The sequence below is a fragment of the Helianthus annuus genome, chromosome 1, assembly GCF_002127325.2.
Source record: "Helianthus annuus cultivar XRQ/B chromosome 1, HanXRQr2.0-SUNRISE, whole genome shotgun sequence".
Lineage (NCBI taxonomy): Eukaryota > Viridiplantae > Streptophyta > Magnoliopsida > Asterales > Asteraceae > Helianthus > Helianthus annuus.
Genome location: NC_035433.2, coordinates 57,559,115 through 57,565,172, shown reverse-complemented (window position 1 = coordinate 57,565,172; position 6,058 = coordinate 57,559,115). Strand labels below are relative to the sequence as shown.

The 6,058-nt window shown below is 36.3% G+C and overlaps 1 long non-coding RNA gene across 1 annotated transcript; it reads right to left on the bottom strand.

Moving 5' to 3' along the window:
• Positions 1 to 1,031: 1,031 nt before the first annotated feature.
• LOC118481234 lies at positions 1,032 to 3,740 on the bottom strand. Its single transcript, XR_004864971.1, has 3 exons — positions 3,354 to 3,740; positions 1,606 to 1,672; positions 1,032 to 1,071 (listed from the first exon to the last, which is right to left on the bottom strand). It is a non-coding gene; the product is annotated as an uncharacterized LOC118481234 (long non-coding RNA).
• Between the last annotated feature and the right edge of the window lie 2,318 nt (positions 3,741 to 6,058).

Sequence of the window (6,058 nt, the reverse complement as noted above, 5' to 3'; positions counted from 1 at the left end):
ATTCATCAAGGCAAATATGCCAAAGAACTTTTAACAAAGTTTGATATGAATGATTGCAAACCATGTAGTACACCCATAACAACCACCAAGTTAGTCATGTCTGATGAAAAGGATGATTTGGTTGATCAAACTCTTTATAGAAGCATGATTGGGTCTTTATTGTACCTAACTGCATCTAGGCCAGACATCATGTTTGCAACATGTGTTTGTGCAAGATCTCAATCAGCCCCTAGAAAGTCAAACCTTATTGCAGTAAAAAGGATATTCAGATACCTCAAAGGTGCTCCCACACTTGGTATCTGGTATCCAGCTGATGGAAATATCAAGCTTTCAGGTTTCTCAGACAGTGACTTTGCTGGATACAATACAACAAGGAATTCCACTTCAGGAGGGTGCCAATTCCTAGGCAATTACTTAGTGTCTTGGCAAAGCAGAAAGCAAGCTGCTGTTTCAACATCCACTGCTGAGGCAGAGTATATAGCTGCTGCAAGCTGTACAGCCCAAATGCTTTGGCTTCAAAAATCAACTTTTGGATTTTGGTATCACTGCCTTAAAGACACCTCTCATGTTGGTTAGTCAGGCAGCAGAAAATATCATCAAAAATCCAGTCTCTCATTCAACCACCAAGCACATTGATATCAGACATCACTTTGTGAGGGATTGCTATGAAAAAGGTTTGATTTCTCTGCATCATGTTCCAACTAAAGATCAGTTGACAGATGTGCTAACTGTCACACCCGCTCGTAGCGGAAGCGCGAGGTGTGATCTGATCAGTTCTCATTGCATAACAATATAAGTGAACATACTAAATGAATAAAAACAAGCTCCAATGCCATTGTCATAATCGTTTCAAAAGAACGCAAATAAGTTAAATGTATTGGTTACAAACCATCAAATGAAAATAAGTTGTCATTGTTTTATACTTCGAAATGTAAGTCTTAAAATGTCAAGGCTTTGACCACTATATCACCGCAAAGAGGCGGTATATAACGGGCAAACCCTTTAAATGGTGGCATGGAGTCTTGATACTTGCTTTCCTTGACTGAAATGTCTGCATGGTCCACTAATTCCCTGAAATACATGTTAAGTTTGAAAACATCAACAAAAGTTGGCGAGTTCATGCAGTTTAGTTGGATGAGATGTATCTGTAAAATGTGAGTTGTATAAAATGTATCCATAAAATGTGAGTTGTATAAAATGTATCCATAAAATGTGAGTTGTATAAAATGTATCTGTATGTAATGATGTAGTATGTAAAGCGTCAATGAAATCGTTGATCATTAATGTTTCGCGAGGACATTAATATGTGTGACGAATAAGGAAGCAATCCAACCCTAGACGATTTTATGCCGATTCCTATCGACTGGGACACAAAAGCACTCTTCCGTATGGGTCCATGACCAAGAGTGGGGCTCGCCAAAACCCATTAGATCTAACCACTTGTACCTAGGTCCAAACTGGATTAATGGTGCTTAGATGTATAACCCTAATTCGCACATGATCTAAGGTGTTTCATTCCCTAACTTTAACATACGTTGAACATGTATTTTCCCCGATAGTTGTAAAGTTGTAAAACATTTAAATGAATAGGGGACATGAACTCACAGAATTGCGTCCGTGAATGGTAAGTAACTGTGATCTGACGTACGGTCGTCCTGAATAGTATCACCACCTACAAACGTTCTATATTTGTTAGACACTTCGGTCTTATAATGACTTGAGTACAAGTCTTTTATCTTGAATATGTGTTAAGAATTGTATGTCTTTGTTATTCATTGAACTGTGTCTTAGATGTATTAATTGATAACTTTTACCAATTTATATGTCATTGGGCTTAGCCCAAGAATTCATGTTATTGGGCCAAAATAGTGTTGGGCTTCAATAGTGTTGGGCCTAAATAGTGTTGGGCCTCAATAGTGTTGGGCCTAAATAGTGTTGGGCCTCAATAGTGTTGGGCCTCAATAGTGTTGGGCCCAAATGTTATTGGGCTTTATGTTATTGGGCCTTGGCCCATATGTTGGGTATTGGGCTTAGCCCATAAGTTTTGGTATTGGGCTTAGCCCATGTATTTATGTTAAGCCCATTTAGGATGATAAGCCCATTTGTAAAAATAGCCCATTTGTTATAAAATAAGCCCATTTGTTAAAAATAAGCCCATTCGTAAAATAGCCCATTTGTTATAAGAGAAGCCCATTTGTTAAAAATATATTCTTTCATTTTTATAAAAATTACTAAGTATAGGTTTTTTTTTTTTTAGTTAAAAGAATACACAATAGTTTTTATAAGTTTCAAAACATTCGGATATTGTTTTCGGTGATGTGTATGTATTCGTGTCGAAAGATCGCCTAAACGTCGTAGTAACTTCCTCGGAATGGCGATATGTTCATAGATTCGCCCGTCGTCCGTTTTGACCATAAGTTGTGTTCGAAAGCTCGGAATGTCCGTAAGGTGTTTATAAGATGTATTTAAATGTAGTCTTGTAAGACTTTAGTCGAAATGTACATTGTGTTCATTTGTATCATTGTATTCAAGTTCCTAGTTATCATAAATATAACTAATACAAACAAATGACACATAGCACATAAGTTGTTAAGTTAACTAAATATATATTTTCTCAAAAATATATATTTATATCAAACTTTGCTTTTATAAAAACTATTCTTTAAAATCTTTTTAATCTAATAAATATTTTGTCAAAAATAATAGTTTTTGTAACTTATGATTTTTAAGAAAAACTTGGCCATATTTTATTAGAAATATGGACTTTGCCATGTTTAATAAAAACACATCTTTTTCTTATAAAATCACCACTAATCTTCTCATATTTTTCTTAATAAAAACATATGAGATTTATAACATAACTTATCAAGATGAACTCATAATCATGTAGGGTTTTGGTATGATCTTTACATATGTTTACTAGTCCAAAAATCATATTTTACTTCTAGTTTTAACAAGCTTTTCATAAAAACCCATCTTGTATGTTTTCCTTTTATAACTTGTAAAAGCATTATTTTTAGTTAACAACCTTACATACTTTAACAAAATCAAAGATCATGATCCTCCATCTAAACATTTATGTTTAACAAAAACCCTTAAACATTTTCATGTACACTTGTTAGATTATGTTTTTAAACATCATCTAACAAGTTATTTTTATGCTAATCATCAAAACTAGATCAAATATGCAAGTAATCATCTTTAACTCACAACATAAACACACTTTTATATCATGATTATTATTTTGCTTCTTTATATTTTCATCTTGTTTTGTATTGTTGTTTTAGTTATAAGTTGTTCTTTAACAATAAATACATAAACAAGTATGAAAATAAAGGATTTAGAAGTCTCACTTCTAGCTCTTGGCTAGGGATGATCTAGGTGAAAATAAGAAGCAAAGAAGATGAAGATTTGATGGTTGAAAGCTCTTAGATGAATGGAAATGCTTGCTTCAACTTGTGGTTGTCTTAGATCCTCCTAAGTTCCATGAAAATGCATCTTGATCATCATGAAAGTGGCTTGAAAATGAAGATGGGGGAGGGGTGTTCTTGACCGAAAATGGGGTGTTGTTGGGAGCTTTTGGTGTTGTGAAGATAGGAGGTGAAATGCATGAATGAAAGGGTTAGAAAAAGAAGGTAACTAGTTGCTACAATGATCACATTTCACCACTTGTATCAAGTTGCAACATGAAGTAAATATCTAGATATTATTGGTAACAAGTTGAAAGAAAAGTGGGGCCCACAAGGGGTGTTGCAACCGTGAATGGGGGGGGGTTCCCTTTGCTTTTCCTTCTTGAATTACTTAGTAAAAATGCTAGAGTTCTTAGTTAGATGTTTTAGGTAGTTTATAAGTATAAGTGTTTAAGTGTTTAAAGGGTGTTAAATGATCATTACTAGACCAAAATGATCCGATTAACACTAGATGACCATTAAAAAAAAGATTTGATATCGTTCGGACATTTGTTTCGAATTGTTTCGGTTAGATGTTATTTGAACGCTAAGTTGCGAAACATGTGTGAATTGATGTAGTTATTGGCTCGGATATTACCCGAATGTATCCTCACATGAATTATATGTCAAATAATATTTTTACATGTCGTAAAAATATTAGAAAGCTGATTTCAGCAGAATTTCTGCGGAAAAATGTTGAAATCATCGCTTTTAGTGCTTTTCGGGCAATTTTTAGTGTTATCGGACTTCGGAAAGGATTTAAATCAAACCCTTGTATTCCTAGTTAGGGTTTAATATATATAAGATGTTGGACTTTCGTCTAAGTCCTAAAGATGTCGTTTAGATGATTTTCTGCGGATTCTGCTTTTTCGTCAGAATACTAGTTTATTAGGTGCTTTTCTAGTAGTTTCGATGCATTGTTTAAACTGTTCCAAATGTACTTAATAAAAATGAGTCATATGCATCCTAAGTAAGTATTCCTTGAGTATTCTATGTGTATGTCACGAAATAAGCAGTTCGGATGTTCAAAATGAATAAAAAATGTAGCTAAAAATGTAGCTAAAATGAGTATTTTAAGTGTGAAAAGTTACCGTAAAGTGGCAGTTGTCACATTCTCCCCCTGTTATTAAGAATTTCGTCCCGAAATTCAAGCTGAGTCATCCTTTGCAGGAGTATTCTCGAACAGGCAGGGGTATTTTGGTTTTGATTTGATCTGTACGTTCCCAAATATATACGGGTCCGTGTCGAGAGTTCCAACGAATTTTAACTAATATGTTACGACTCCTTCGTATTTTCTGGACCTCCCGGTCCATGACCTTAACAGGTGCTTTATGAATTGGAGTTTGTCATCAATGTGAACTTCATCCGCCGGGATGATAACCGTTTCTTGTGTTGAACTCTTCTTAAGATTCGACACATGAAATATGTCGTGTACACTACTTAGTTCTTCTAGTAACTTTAGTTTGTAGGAAACGGTGCCAATCTTTTCTAAGATTTCAAAGGGTCCTACATAACGAGGGTTAAGCTTTCCACATTTGCCGAAACTTGCTACGCCCTTCCAAGGTGAGACTTTCAACAAGGCCTTATCTCCGACCTCGAAAGATAATGGCTTCCGTCTCCTGTCTGCGTAGCTCTTTTATCGATCGCGAGCCGCCTTGATACTTTCTCTGATCTAAAGATTTTATCCGTAGTCTTTTGGACTAAATCCGGTCTGATTAGTTGTTTATCGCCCGCTTCCGCTCAACATAGCGGAGAGCGACACTTTCGACCATAGAGAGCTTCAAACGGTGCAGCTTGTATACTTGTATGGTAGCTGTTGTTGTAGGAAAACTCAACCAAAGGAAAATTAGTATCCCAATTGCCGCCCAAATCCATAACACACGCACGAAGCATATCTTCGAGTGTTTGGATTGTCCGTTCACTCTGGCCGTCAGTTTGTGGATGAAAAGTCGTACTTAGATTTAAATGAGATCCAAAGGCCTCTTGAAATGCCTTCTAAATTCGTGAAATGAAGAGACCGTCTTGGTCTGAGATGATTGAAATAGGCACTCCATGACGAGCCACTATTTCCTTAAGATAGAGTTCTGCTAGTTTCTTTGTGCTATCCTTCTCCCGAATCGGCAAGAAGTTTGCGGACTTTGTCAATCTATCGACGTTTACCCATATCATGTCGTGGCCTCTTGCGGTCCTGGGTAGCTTCGTAACGAAGTCCATCGATATTTGTTCCCATTCCTAGAAGGGAATCTTGGGTTGTTGTAGCAACCCCGAGGGTTTCTGATATTCTATCTTGACCATTGTGCAGGTCAAGCATTTTCCGACATAAGTCGCGATATCCTTTTTGAAGTTAGGCCACCAATAGTACTCTTTCAAGTCTTGGGCCTATGTGCTTCCTCAAAATAACATCTCGAAGGCCGCCAAACAGTGGAACTCAAATTCTACCCACAGAGTATAAAGTTCCATCTTCTTTCGGTACTAATTGTTTTTCTGTGACTCAAAGTGTTTCTGCTCGAATATGTTCTTCCTTGAGCGCTTCTTGTTGTGCATCATGAATTCGTGTGGTAAGATCCGTGTGAATCGTCATCTGTAATGCTCGAACTCTCAAAGTTCTA